Source organism: Anser cygnoides, chromosome 4 (assembly GCF_040182565.1).
Source record: "Anser cygnoides isolate HZ-2024a breed goose chromosome 4, Taihu_goose_T2T_genome, whole genome shotgun sequence".
NCBI classification, from domain to species: Eukaryota; Metazoa; Chordata; class Aves; order Anseriformes; family Anatidae; genus Anser; species Anser cygnoides.
In genome coordinates this window covers 1,035,522-1,050,746 of record NC_089876.1, presented here as the reverse complement: position 1 = coordinate 1,050,746, position 15,225 = coordinate 1,035,522, and the positions used below count along the sequence as shown (strand labels likewise).

Sequence of the window (15,225 nt, the reverse complement as noted above, 5' to 3'; positions counted from 1 at the left end):
TCCCATGGCACAGCTGAACCCACACTCCCTTTGCCACAGCTCCCACAGAAAAAAAAACGTGGAAGCCTCCTCTGAACCTATCTGTTGTGGTTGGGCAGCGCGGCTCCAGTGGGACCTGCTGCAGCTGGGGCCAGGAGATACCACCCCCAAAAAAGAGCAAATATCAGTTATTCAAGCGCCACCTCCAAGAGATCCCATAACTCAGGAATGATGATCAAACTGGTATTTGAAGCTGTTATATCAGATTCTCCTCTGTCTCTTTCTGGCTTTACCCCTTGCAGCTGTGACTCAAGAGCAGATCCATTCCAGACGCAGCCCTTATGATCTTTTATGAAGGAAAGATTTTTGTTCATTTCAGCGCAGCACATCCGGGGACCCAGTCACGCACACTACAAGCAAATCCCATCCACAGAGCATCACAGGCCGACGGGCTGCAATGACAGTTCACAATTCACAACAGAGGACGCTGCGGAGGACTGAAGAAAACTCACATCAAGAAAAAAGTCTGGACCTGAGCTGTGGCAATGCACACAAGTGTGAGCATGCTCTCAAGACAGAGCCAACTCCTACAGCAGTACGCAGCTAGGGCACATCGCATTTTGGGGGTGCAAAGTGTCAGCTTCGATGCTTGCTAGTTACCTGGTCAGAGGTGTAGGAGCTGACACCCCTCTGCAAGAACTGGCTTGGCCTCACAAGCAAGATGCACAAAAGTGATAGCCTGACTAAAAGGGGGGGGTCTGTCCCCCACTCACTCCCTGTTTTGCAAGTCACAATGAGTTTTCTAAAAGGGGATTGAGGTGCAGAGTGTTGGTATTCAACCTTCGTCTTCTCTGGGACTGAATTTGTGTGTTCTGGAGGGAGTGGGGGAAGCTTTTAACCAGAAAGATAAACAACAAAACAACCCGGCCATTCATAGGAAACGCTGAAAAAAGGGCAACTGTTGACCTGTGTGCTGTTGGAATAATTAACTTTTTTGTTCAAACATTCTCATCTCAGTCTTGTTTCAATTCTTCAGGTCCCAAACCATCTGTTCTCTGAAACCTTCAGGTTAATAAGCATTAAGAGCTCCTCCCCTAAGATTAATAAGAATGAAGAGCTCTCCTTTTCAGGGCTTTTCTCCACCTACAGCATGGTCTGCTGAAGAAAGCCAACGTGTGCAAATTCATCTTCTTCACGCACGTCTCCAAACCCACCGCTCTAAATCCATGCATGCAGAAATAAAGTAAATAAAATAACATCTCTGGCGGCTGCCAAAAAATTCCACAGTTTCTGAGCTGTTGCAACTGTATTCGTCAGTGAATAAAAATGTCCTGGAAACCTCACTCGGATGGTGATGGCGGGAGTGGGGGGGCCGGGAGGCGAGGGGCGGAGAGAGTGCGGTCAAGGCCAGGGCAGAAGTTCATGCAGTTGGTGGTTTGCGAAAATGTGTTTTGTTTGTTCTGGATTAGGCTGTGGATTCTTAAAAGAAAACATGTTTTAGTAAGCTAATTTCAAATCAGGAGGGGAAGGAGCAGGGTCAGGGGGAGAACAAATTAGCATGTGGATGTCAGCAGAGTAAAAGGAGGATTCAGACCTGGAGGAAAGTGAGTGACAGAGGCTGAGGTCAGCCAAGTCGACTTGATTATAACTCCCCTTTAAAATAAATCAAGAAATAAATAATAATGCAGCCCCAACCAAGTGCACACAGCAGTGCACGTGCAGCCCAATCTCAGCCCGCTCCTGCAGCATCCCTCCTGGGGCGGCAGGCAGGCTGCTGCTGGGCTGCGTGGGGAGGGTGATCAGTTCACACTGCGCCATGCTCAGACGCTCCTTGGGCCATGTGAGCGGCTTCTGCATCTGGCAGATCGGAGACTGCCTCCTGGGAGGCTGTTTGCAGTCAGACGTGGATCAGATGGGAGCCCGATGAAGGCAGGGTGGAAGTGTGCTTAAAGTCCCGTTTCAGTACACTCGCTGCTGTTGCTGTGGGTTAGGGAAGAGGGGTTGTGTTGATCTGTCAGCCTGCTGGTGATCACACAGAGCAAAGGAGTCTCCCTGAGCCTACCGAGGAGTTAGTGCACTGTGCCTAGAGACTAGACTTCTTGTCTTGTGAGGATATGTTCCTCTGCATTCATGTTCCCCAGAGCTCTTTCTCATACTGTGCAGGTAATACTGGGGTTGGATGTGCCACTGGACTGGTCACCAGCATTAGTGCTGGGCTGTTGTTCATTCAAACCATGCTCAGGCTCCTACAATCATAGAATGAGCAGATCCGGGCAGAGAACGCTGCACAGGAGTTTTACGATGGTAGAGCATCTCACTGAGATCTGGACTCCTCTGTGTGTGATTTTGCAGAAGTCATGAACATCTGCCCCTGGCTGGCTTGTATTGTATTGTAACTGGTATTCTTGTTTTTATTTATTTTATTAATCTTTGTAATTGTCATGTGTTTTTGGTGCTTTGTTGGCTTGGGGTGTTTCTTTTTTTTTTTTTTTTAATCTTCTCCATAGAATCATGGAATCCTAGAACAGTTTGGGTTGAAAGGGACCCTTAAAGATCATCTCATTCCAACCCTCTGCCATGGACAGGGCCCCCTCTCAGAGCCCAGGCTGCCCCCAGCCCCATCCGGCCTGGCCTTGGGCACTGCCAGGGATGGGGCAGCCACAGCTCCTCGGGGCAGCCTGGGCAGGGCCTCACTGCCCTCATAGCAAAGAATTTCTGCCTTATATCTAACCTAAAACCACCCTCTTTTAGTTTAAAGCCATTACTCCTTGTCCTATCGCTGCCACCCCCCCCCCGACGCAGAGTCCCTCCCCAGCTCTCCTGCCCCCCCTGCAGGCCCTGGCAGCCCGCTGGCAGCTCTCCCCGGGGCCTTCTCTTCCCCAGGCCCAACACCGCCAGCTCTCAGCCTGGCACCACAGCAGAGCTGCTCCAACCCCTGAGCATCCTCAAGGCCTCCTCTGGCCCTGCTCCGACAGCTCCGTGTCCCCATGCTGGGCCCAGAGCTGAGCACAGCGCTGCAGGGGGGGCTCACAGGAGAGGGGCAGAAGGGGAGAATCACCTCCCTCGACCTGCTGGCCACGCTTCTTTTAATGCAGCTGAGGATATGGTTGGCATTTTTATTTTTTTTTAAGATTCCTAGAAGAAATACTCTGACTTCTGCAGATTTATATTACGACAAAGATTCTAGAAGGAAAAAAAAAAGGGGGGGGGGGGGGGGGGGAAGAAAATAAGCATTTAAATTTTTTTTTTTTTTTCCACAGTAAAGACTTGTGGTTAAAACCCCTGTGACAGGGAGCAAAACCTAAGTCTAGCATTTAGCACTGTCCTGTTGTTTCGTCTGTAAATTTACACTTGAACTAAAAGCAGTGAGAAACAGGGGAACTGCTGGAGTGCATGAGGTCAGAGGTAGGGCCTGTCAACCTGTCTCAGAGTGGGCAGCAGCAGATGTGTAGAGAAATTTGCTTTTATGGAATAATCTCTCTGTAAGGAAAATCACTTTGTGCTCTTCCTTTTAGAGATCAGCTTTCAGCAGCAAGTTCTATATTGCATCCAAAAGGTGACACTGCTCCTGAACCCTTAACTCTGCATGTTCCTGGAAATACCTGTCTATGCATTCCACATCAAGGTCAAATCATGGTGAAAACGGAGACTGTCACTAGACTGACTAGGCTTTCCCTTTCTCTTCTCCTGGAGATCTCTGGCAATCCAGCACCCATCTACCATACTTCACTGAAACTGCTCCTATCAAAGTCTTTACTGATCTCTTCCCAGTCAAGCTTCAAGCCTTCCTTGCATGCACAGATGGCTTGGACCTGCCAGCCCCATCCATATTGTCACTGGGCATACTCTTCTCTTTGAGGTCTTGTTCCTCTTGATTTCTATTACACTTTCCCACTTGGTTCTCCACCCACCTTTCAGTCACCTTTGCAGGATTCTCCTGATCTCCCTGTTCACTACCTGTGGGACTGTTACAGGGTCACACATGGTCTTTTTATCTCCCCGTGCCCCAGCTCTCAGGGAACCTCATCCACAAACACACCGTCTGTACTGATGACTCACAAATCCACCTCTGTCTTCCAATACGTCTCTCTTTCTGTCCGGACTGAAATTTTGACCTGTCCTTCTGGCTTTTCCTCATGAATGTCTTGCCAGCAGCTCAAATCTAGTCTAGACTGGGCTTTTTTTTATAGTTAATGGGGGAAACAAAAAAGAACTTTCAGGCATGATTCACCTCATTCTGATGTAGATACCTAAAATAAGTCAGATGAGTCGCAGCCTGCGAGTTCCTGTTTCTACCACAGACCATCCAGGAAGTCTAGATGACAGGTAGGGAAATCCACACTGTCGACGTCTACATTTGTAGGAGATAAATCCCAGCTGGTGTGATCCAGGTTACAAATCAACCTCTGCGATGCTGCTCAGATGTTTGCAGGACTTTTGGTTTTACTTTAGGGGCCTGGTGGAAGACTGAAGCTCAAAACCTTAGTAGCATGAATGGCTACCAAAGGCCCTCACAGAGCAGCTTCTCCAAGGCCAAAGCGGAAGAGACAGAGACCAAGGACTCCATGTTCCTCGGTAAGCAATGATTTACTTGTGTGCTGATATTCACCAGCATCGGAAAGTCTCAGGATTTAAGAAACAGTTATTGCTGGTTGCAGTGAAGCTAACACAGGTTTTGCAGCCCAGGAGTATCCTATCTTCTCTGCAGTGCTAAAATACTGCTCAGGGATTGCACCTAGTAAAAATATCCATGAAAAATGGCAGTAGTGAGGCCTGCAGCCTTGCTGGCTGCATGCTGGAACTGAGGCAGACAGGGTCCCCCGTGCCCTGCGGTTCTCCCTCTGCCCCAGCAGGGCCCCCCCAGCAGGGTGCCCAGCCCCACGTCCCAGCAGCTGCTGAAGCTCCCCCAGGAGGAGCCCCCCAAGCTCTGGGCAGCCTGTGCCAGGGCTCCGGCACCCGCCCGGCCCGGCAGTGCTGCCTGAGGGGCAGGGGGAGCCGCCGGGGCTCTGGGCTGGGCCCGGACACGGACAGGATCCCCCTGCCCTCTTCATCCCCAGGCCGAGCAGCCCCAGGTCTCTCGGCCTCTCCTCGAAGCAGAGCTGCCCCAGGCCCTGCAGCAGCTTGGGGGGTGATGCTGGGCTCTTGTCAGTATGCCCAGGAATCTCTGGCACTGAGGAGCCCAGAACTGAACACAGGGCTCCAGGGGTAGCTTCATCAGTGCTGAACAAGAGGGGAAGCACCACATCCCTTGACCTGATGGCGATACTTTGATGAATGCAGCCAAGAGTACTGTTAGCCTTCTAGGCAGCAAGGGCACATCACTTACTCATGTAATAATAGCAATAACAAAGCTACTGGTCTGCTAAGACAACCTTTGTTGTTCTGGCTAAGAGTGGGCATTGTTTCCTTGAACTTTCAGCTTATGATCATTAATAGTGTGCATGATGAGTACCGTGGAGAAAGGATCATCTCTTTCCGTGTTTTCATTCCACTATGACCAGGGCTGTCAAAAGCGTAGGTGAAAGAAGAGGGGGAGGAAAATACCAAGGTAACTGGACCAGTGTAAAAGGAGCCCTTTCTACTCTGATGATGCAGTAGTAAACATGCAGAGAGGACAGCAGTGGCATTGCTTGTCCCCCCAGCTGGTTCCCCTTCTGGGTTTTCCAGTCTTGGCCACGGCCCATCATGGGCTTTCCAGCCTGTCGTAGACCCCTATGTTAAGGTCTGCCTAATGCAGGTATCTATATGTGCACTGGGTGTCTGTGTCCCCAGACAGTTGCCAAAGCATCAGTATGGTGCAGAATTCTGAAATACACTTTAAAGTGGAAACTTCTTTTTTTTTTTTTTTTTTTCTTCACACCCTCACCCCACATAACAAGGAAGGTGGCTGGATGTGTACGTGAGCCAGGAGGGTCCTCTGGGAGAAACTAGTGTCAGACTGCGCTCTATGAAGGAGATCTCTCAGGCATTCTGGTTGATACACCTGCAGCTGCCAGAGAGCCGAAACACCAGGTAAATCAATCTGCAAATCCCAGAGCCACACACTCACATGTGTGTGCTGTGGGTCCACAGATCAGGAGGGAGACCAGGACTCTGCTTTGTCATTGTCCCTGTCAGAGGAACAGCTCTGGGTGAAAGGTATCTGGGACTGCTGTCGGCTTCACACCCTTGTGGAAGGACAGCTTATGTTCTCTGCTGTGCCTTGGTGGTCTTTCTAACTCAAGTTGTCCCCACTTTGCCCTCATTTCAGAGCTAGACCTACGGTCTAAAATGAGAACTTAATGAAGAATAGGGGGTTGACCTTTTCAGGGTAAAATGGGGCTTTGGGTCTAAAACTAGATACCTCTGAGAGTTAGGCAAGGAGTGTGTGGTGCTGGAAAAAAAATAAGTTGTTAAACTAGCCATGAACGTGGTGACTCCAGTTCTGGATCATTACCCTGCTGGCTGGCAGCAGAAAGCTCTTCAGCTTCTGAAGGAATTTCCACCCTGAGACTGGTGAGATCTGAGCAGCAATAGCCAAGTCTCCATGCATGAGAGCGTGAATTAGGACCTGCTAACTGCTATGGCCATCGTCATGATGGGAAGGAAATTCCAGCAGCCACTGAGCCTGTTTTATGGGGATGCCGAGGAGGTGTTGTGGGAGGCAGTGGAGGGAGGCAGTGGAGTTAGAAGCAATCATCATAAGATGCTGAAAGGGAAAGAAATGGGAATGTAAGGAGACAGAGGTTCCACCAGACTTTTCTTTTTTTTTTTTTTTCCTTCCCACTGGAGAACAAAAAAGTGAGGGGGCAGGGGGGTTAGAGAAAAAAATAAACAAAATCTGGCCTGCATTCAGCTCTTCTGAAGGGTGCTAACAGCAAGGAGCTGAATCTGCCACAGATGCATTTAAGCCCTTCCAGCACATGAATTCTTTTTCCAGAAGTTTCCCAGAGTAAGTAGAGCTAGTCCAAGACCCAGAAAGCTTTGACATTTGGCTATAAATCTATGTGTCAGCAGCTTGGGAGTGAAAAGGGGAAAAAAGAAGAAGAAAAAAAGGAAAAACAAACCATGTAATGAAAGAGGGATGAATTCAGTGCCTGCAAGAGAGAGGCTTGGAGCCGGGGCATGATGTTGTGAGGGGCAGCTGGTGGAGAAGGAGGGATGCACAGGGCTGGGGGAGGTGGTGGTGGTGCGGCGTGGCCAATGCATGGGACCGTGTTCCTCTGGCAGGAGAGCTGGCGGAATGATCAATAGGCATGGAGAGCTAATGGTACCGTCTGGAAGGAACAGGATGGTTAGTGTAATCCAAATCCCATTGGGAGAGCAGCCCGTAGGTTACCCCAAAGCTGGCCATGAGCCACAGACATCTTATAACCCTGAACGTGTCTTTTGAGTGAACTTTCAGAACTTCACGTTTTGGTAGGATTTTTCTTTTTCTTCCTTTTTTCCTTTTTTTTTCCTTTTTTAAATACAACAGGATCTCTGTGTGTAGAGGCAATAATGGATGAGGGCTCAAGCAGCTGCTATGGATGCTGTTTAGATTCAGGGGGTGTTTTCTTGAGGGGATGATTGATGGCTCCTTTCAAGACAACCAGGAACATAAGCCTCCCCTCCCCCTGATCCAGAGATGGTCTGCACACATCCAGTGGCTGCTTCAACAGGCAGGATCGAGGTTAAATCCACCCAGATGCAGGCTGTGAAGGCAGATAACTACTCTAAGAACCCTGCAACCCTCAGTCGCACTGTCCCTTGGAGATTAAGGCCTTTCAAGTTTAAGCGGACAATATGGTTTCGATCAGTCCTGACAGATTTTACAGGAACTGCTTTTGTCTTGCTTTAAGCGCTCAGATGCTTGTGTTAAGCTTCTTCCAGCTAAGCAAGGTCAGGCTGGGTTTCCAGGGAAGGGGTTCAAGGAACAGCTAAGGGAAGGGGAGATCTGCATCGCCCGCCAAATGAAGCACTTTTATGCGTGGTAATGTTGCAGCAGGGCTGGCCAAAGGAGATATGTGATCTGAGATTCCCTTGGGCTTCAAAAGTGCTTTTCCCCAAAGCAGAGCTCTTTGTCCTGCTGCGCCTCCCAAAAGCCCCCAGTATGAATGTGGGGAGGTTGCAGTTACATTCAGGTTACTATGGCAGAGTTTTGCAAAGTGCTGTTAAAAGAGCTCCCCATCCCAGAGTCTGCTCCTCCATGGAGGGAGAAACTTCTCTGGTTCCTTCTGCTCACAGAGCACGTTGGGTGGTCAGGGTGCGCTGCAGCCCAAATGGCCTTTTTGGCAAATTCCTTCCCATGAGCCTGCCTTGCCTCCTCAGTGTGTTTAGGCTGCAAGACAAATGCAAGGTCCAGCATGACGAGGCAAGAAAAAAACATTTTATTTGGTGGTTCTAGTATGTCTTTGGGGCATTAACATTGTTTCATAGAAAATAGCAATGTGAATAAACCACGTCCCCATTTCTGGCCGCATTGGTTTAGTTCTTAGCTTAGAACCTTGTAAGAGATCCCTGCAATTTGGCAGAAGCACGTTGTGGCTCTTATTTTTTCCATGTTACCTCATCGCACAGATAATGGGACAGACTGCACCCTGTCCAAATTGACACCAAAACAGGGGGACTTGCTTCTGTCTGGGACTTGGAATAGACTCCTCCAGGGGTCCTTTCCAATCTCATTTATTCCATGGGTTTATGATGACCCCTTTAAATCTTAAATACTGAACACCACTGTACCACCAGGCAGCAGGTGAGAGCTGACGGTAAGCTATGACCAGCCCATTGAACCCAGCTATGAAATGACAGGAGAAGAGATGCTGGAGTCCATGCCAGCTTTATGCAGTGTTGGGAAATTTTACCACTCTGTACAGAGGATACAGTTCAAATCTCTCTTTATTCCAAAGCTACTCTAAATAATCCTATGTCTTTTTCCACTTTCCACACCAATGTCTTAGCCTAAGAAAGCTTCTGACCCTAGGAAAGTCCTATTTTTAATTTCATAAGGAAAAGGTGCAGATTTGGGGATAGGCAGCAGTGGATTGCCTGAAAATAGAGAGATGAATTTCAATCCATCACATTACAGATGGATGTGGCTTCTGCCACATATGCTCCTGTGGGCATTTACAGACTTTTCAAAATACATGAATTCACTTTATATTTCAAATCTATATGAATCAACTCATAAACCAGAGCTATATGAAACTACAGAAAGGCTGGAAACAACTTCAAATATATATCAGCTTATTATTTTGTCTCAGACATACCTAAAGCAAGTTTTACCTGAAGCATCTTTGGAAGGTGAGAAGAAAGCAGAGCAAATCTGCACTGTAATGATGGGACACAAGCTACCTACAGGTCAGCAGGTAAAGTTATCACATCATTTCAGCTGCCTGCAGAGAGTTTTCTGCGGAGAGTATTCAGTATGCCTGCAAGTAGCAGAAACCAGCCAGTTCCGAGTTAGCCCATGAGGCATGAAAGTTTCGCTGCTCGTGATTCAAGACACCCTTCACACTATTAAATTAAAATACTGGGCATGCATGGCAACTTCCCTGAAAGAAATGGAATTTATAAGGAAGCTAGACAGCATCATACTTTCCCATGTCCCTGCTCTTTTGAAGTCTGATGTTCCCTCTTCAGCCCTGCTCATTGGTCCAGAAACTTTACTTCTGTTACCTTGTGGACAATTAACATGACAAAAGGGGAAAAAGCAGGCCTAGAATGGGAGAAGTCAGGGGAGGAGGTAGGTAGATCCCGTTTGGTTTTAACAAGGGCTGGAAACACTCTGCTCTTCTGGAACCAAGAGCCGCTTTGGTGCAGTCAGCCCCAGCAGCAGATCAGCAGCTCTGAGCACAGATCCAGGAGAGTCTGCTGGGCTTCATTCTCAACACCTGGACCTGGACCTGTGCACAACCGATGGGGAATTCACAGCCCCATTTATACCCCACCCCACCCTCAACATACACCCTGTTTTAGGTCAAAATAGCACAGGTGAACTGGAGTCTAGCCGAGTGAATCTGATCCTTTAGCCTGGAACAAGGGATTCTTCACACCACAGAGTTTGCATCTGCGTTTCTTTTGGGTTTGTTCTCTATCTCAGACCCTGGTTCAAGGTGAAGTGAAGTTCAGATACTGCGGGGAAGGAAGATAATTGTTACATTTTTAGCATACTAACAATTCTTCTTTTTGCAAACTCAGAGACAGCAGCCTCCACATATCAGAGAGCATTTACTTAGTAGCAGGAAGCCTGAAATTTGATGCTGTCTCCACGAAAATCCTCAAGTACATTTAACAATGGCCCTTGTTTATAGGCACCAAGCCGTTTGTTTTCCTCCTTTCCCTATAGTGATGCAACAGCCGCTGCTGAAGAATTTGCTTTCTGAGCCAGAGGCTGCTTTCTGGTGTGTTTCAGTCCACGGATTTTTTGGGTTTATTTCAGATTTACAGGGAGCAGATTCTGGCTTCATCTGTTAGACTCCTTCTACGATGTTGGAGGGAATCTGGCCTCTCCAAGGGGTGATTAATCTTTTTTTGGTGTTAGTATTCAAAGGGGTGCATAAATGTAACTCAAGAACAAGGTTGGGACGCGAGAACATGGGTTTTTAGTCATGCTCCCTGTTCAGGGTTTCATGTATGGGCTCTGGCTCTTTGCTTAGTCTTATCGAAAGCAACTCGGTGTCTACCCACAATGGGAACTGACCAGTCTCTTGGGACTTGTGTTCATATCTTCAGCATGAGTGTCCTCATGCTGTGCCCAAACAAGTAGGGGTTCTGCTGGAGCAGAACTCCGAAGACCTGCATGCTGCTCTAGGTTTGTCCTAGGGAGCAGAAGAGGTGCTCTGTGGGGTCAGACCTGTGATTAAGGTAGCCCATACTCTGCCATGAGCAGAGGCAGTGCTTATTTTGGGCCACCTTCTGTCGTCCACAGCTCCCTGATTCCTCAGCAACCACTGCTCTGGAGAGGTGACAGTGCCCATCCCTGCCTGGTCTCTTCAGAATTCACTTATTCCTGTGTCCATCAATTTGTCTGATCCTTTGGTGATCCCATCTGCCTCCAACAGCAGCCAGTTCCAGATATTCACGACCCCCAGTGCAGAGTCACATATTTTCATCTATTTTAACTATCTGCTAGTTCTCTGGCTGCCTTCTAGCTCTTGTATTATGGGATTTGGTGAACAACAATTCTGCATTCAGCTGACTGATTTACTTTTTCCAAAGCTTAATTATACCCACCACAGTATGGTTTTAGCCAAATTGAAGAGTACTAACCTTTTATGTCTAAACTCACAGGGCAGTTCAAATATATTCAGGCTAGTCACAAGAAGGTTCTTGTGCATGTTTTCAGCTTTGGCATCTAGGAAATCATTCTTGCTAGTGAAGCAACTCTTTTGGCTGCTTCTTTCACTCAGATCCCTTCTCTCCAAGAAGCTCCAGCCTTCATGAGCTAACAAAATAAAACAGAATAACAGAAAACTCTTGTTGGCAGTGCAGAGCCTAGGAATCACAGCCATGTAGGTCTGAACCCACTTCTTGAGAGGCAATGCATTCTTACTCTGTCCCCTTAAAACAATGTTCTCTGGTTTTTTTTCTTTGTTTATTTGTTTGTTTGTTTTTTTCTCAGAAGTGTTGGGACTCCAGTAGCATTTCTGAAGGCTCTCCCTGTTTCTTTCTACAGGTTCGTGAGAAGACATTCCTCATGGATATCTCATACTCAATAAAAATAAAAATAAAAATAAAAAAATAAAAATAAAAATAAGAAAATAAAAAAAAAAATAAAAAATAAAAATAAAAATAAAAATAAAATATAGAACCAGCTATCTGCAAAGAGTAGGTGTCTTGTGCCATGCATGCAATGGAAAGTGATGTGAAGAAGACATGGAAGAACCATTTCAGCACTGCATTAGGTAAATTTCACCATCTGTCACCTCCCTGAACAGGACTTCCCTGTACTGTTCTGTACTGTTGTGTCCTCTTTGATTTGCAATAAAGTGGGCAGTATAGATAAAGAATCTCAAAGACTCCAGATTTTGTGAAGTATCTGTGACTGCTCTGTGAGCAACACAAGAGCTGAATGAGCCCTCCCTTCTCTGTGTCTGGAGCCAGGTTCTCTACAAAACTACTTTCTTCTGAAAGGGTTTCAGTGTTTCTTTACACTTGGTTGTTTGCAACTATTGCTAGCAGCCTGATAACAGCCATGGACAGCAATGATGGTTTGTTACATTAATCTCACTGTCCTTCAAGGCTTCACGTGACATCTTCTGCCTCTCCTCCAGGCCCACAGAGCATTTTGAGGAGGAATGCGATTATAAAAACAAATTGAGAACTTGTCATCTTTCATCATCAGACAGGGGAAAGAGAACAGAAAAATATGTGCTACGTATATAGCTCTGCTGGATGAAATGCTGCTTTGGCACTTACAGAAGTAGCTTCTTGAATCAGTCACCTTCATAGCATCATTTTTCCTTTCTGTGGATTTATTTCTGATTCTTCTTTTTTTCTTTAGACAGCAATTGTATGCAATGGGGATTACTTCTTGCAAGCACACTTGGTTGTGTGTTTTATTGCAGAACACCTAAATATTGGTCAGAATCAGATGCATTCACAATAAATAGGTGAGAGACTGAGAAGCTACAGTCATGGCTTAGCCCAGTGATTCTTGCAGCACTTTGGGCAGCAAGATCTTGCCTGTAATTTTTTATTTTTTTTTTTAGACTTTATTCAGGTCGTGTTCATTGAAGGCTCGTTCCACACTTCATTTCTTGAAATGCGGCCACATGCACCTCACTGTCCTCACTATATCATATCTCTGGGTTCCCCATGGCATTAAGGATTTGTTCAAATACTATCATGTTGTCAAGGTGGACACAGCTTGGTCCTGAGATCTTGCACTTGCTCTGCATCGTTAGGCTGTTTAGGGGCATGGACAGGGTTTTACAGAGAAGGTTGAGATTTCATATTCAGTTTTAATCCACGGAGAAAATACCAGATCTGCACAGAACTCTGGACCAAGACATGCCCTGTGGAGACCAGTCGTTCTGCAAGATGGAAGGTCTCATTCTTAAGTAAATGTCAGTGATGTCAGTCAGTGCCTTCCTCTGCAAGGGCTGATCCATGAACATGCTTGTGGCTAACAGGGCTACTTGGTCAGTGGTATAAAGTAAACCAGCTGCAGCAAGCGAGACCCACTTTCTCCCAACGCTTGCCTCTCATGTCCTGTGTGTCTAACTAGTGTGAAATTGCAGCCTTGCTCATACGCCTATCAATTGCAGACATGCCTGATAATAGAAACAAATGAGGTCTTGGCCATACACAGATTAAATTAGAGGTAGCACAAGAACCTGACCACGAAGATGGAAGCTCAGGTAGTGGTGAGGAGGACCCAGAATGAGCTCTACCAACAGAACAAGGTTTTGGGGACCCATGTGGTGCTTGTGCTATGAATAAATTAAATGTGCTTCTCACTATCCATCCATCCAGCACCTCTCAGCAGCACAAAATCCTCTTTAAATAGACAGGCAGGAAGAAGCGATCCTTTATCTTGCAACACAGTGAAAGGCAGCATTGTTGGGCCGGATGGTTTCATTACCCCCTTGTGTGCGATTCTGTACACCAGAGCTTGTGTTCCGAGAGGTGAAAAATGACCTGCTATGTGTGTGCACGCATGCATACACGGCTTCTCTCCACGTCTCTGCAGCAAGGCACCCAAGCACACTTGGTTAGTCACATACCTCGTCTGAGGGACAAAGGCCCACTCTGAGGAGCTGCATGTTTTGGATTGGCTCTATGTTCCCTCGCCTCCACCGGACAATTAGGAACAGGCCTCCAGGAGTGCGCTGTGCTCTGAGAAACCCAGAAAAGCCTCCGCCAATCCCCCAGTGACCCCATGACCCGGAGGTAACATCCATACTAAGCTGTTTTTAAGACAAACAGAAGGAAATACTTAGGTGTAAAATTACTTGGCAGAAGCCGACCCGTTTCCTTTTTTGACAGGGGCAAAACAAATAGAATAATCATCCATGATCCTGAAAATCCCAGCCACCCACTAAGAGATGAGGGGGGCTGCATGCTCCCTTTGGATGAAACTCTGTGTCCCCTTGAACTGGAGAGGCAGGACTGTCCTTGGCTCTCCTCTGCCGTGCCGCCAAGTGCACAAGAGTTCCTGGTTCCCCCTTGCTTCCCCATCACCCTCTTATCAGGACCCTCCTCTCCTGCAGAGCTCCCTCAAGGGATTTTCTGCAGGCTGGAGGGGCTGGAAATCCAAGGAAAAGGGCTGGAATTCTGTCCAGCTGCCCCAAGTCCTTTGTGGTTGTGTTTAAAGGACTCTTGGCAATGCCGAATCGCGTAGTCCCTCTCCTCCCTCTCCATAAATGTAAGCTATATGGAAGCACCAGAGGCCCAGCAGGGGCTATGGGCAATTGGAGCTGTGTCAGGGTGGCAGCCCCCATTTCAGTTGTTTCATGGGAGCCCTCCAACCTGCCCCTGCCCCTGCAGTGATGAGGACACAACACAGGTCACAGGGAACAGTTCGGGAGACGTGTCCTTGCTATTGCTGACCAAAGGACAACACTTTGGCATTTCAGTGGTCACACTCTGAGTGACGTAGGAGAGTAAGGCCAACACCACCCCTTTACCACATTTCATGTCTGACCAAAGCTTCCCTTCTAGAGAAGCCTCTCAACTAAGTGGAGGGAGACAGACATCTCAAGAGGGTATTTTGCCCATCCAACTGTCCGTAAACCTGGGACAAACTCACCTATGGAGCTGGAGAGAACAGAAGAGGCTAAGCATACCTGAGCAGCCCAGAAACCCTCGCTTGCCTGGGGGTCATTGCCACCAATCCCAATTTGCCTTCACATTTTATTTTATTCCTCATGGAATTCAGTGTACAGGTAACACTATGCTAGGCCATGCAATGTAACGCAGCTGGTGCCCCAGGGCCACGGGTTGCAGTAGGTGCTGAGGCACCGCTTGGCCATGCAATGAAGAAATGCGTGGCTGTCTCAGACGCAGGGTCCACTTGCATCTGTTGAGATGTGGTAATGAGAGAACAGCAAAGCACAGAAGTGCACTCCTCCTGAGGAAGGAGCACGAAGCCACAACTAGACAGGGGCATCCTGCTGGTCTCTTCTGATGTCGCTGGTTGAGGATGTGTTTCTCTCTGCAGATTACCAGTAGGACTGGTAAAACCAGCAAAAAGATCCCAGTTAAACATCAGTTATGAAGGATTGGCTCAGGCAAAGGAAAAATCACATCCCAGACTGAAATGATTGATTACACTGGCACATA

At 47.5% G+C, this 15,225-nt stretch overlaps 1 long non-coding RNA gene across 2 annotated transcripts; it reads left to right on the top strand.

The window, feature by feature from the left end:
- Window positions 1-3,870: 3,870 nt before the first annotated feature.
- Window positions 3,871-12,066, top strand: LOC136790851 (uncharacterized). 2 transcript variants are annotated; one of them, XR_010831616.1, is made up of 4 exons: window positions 3,871-4,305; window positions 4,432-4,554; window positions 5,859-5,991; window positions 11,615-12,064. It is a non-coding gene; the product is annotated as an uncharacterized lncRNA (long non-coding RNA). The 2 variants fall into 2 exon arrangements; XR_010831615.1 differs by lacking the exon at window positions 3,871-4,305 and having other exon boundaries at window positions 4,314-4,554; window positions 11,615-12,066.
- The last annotated feature ends 3,159 nt before the right edge of the window (window positions 12,067-15,225 follow it).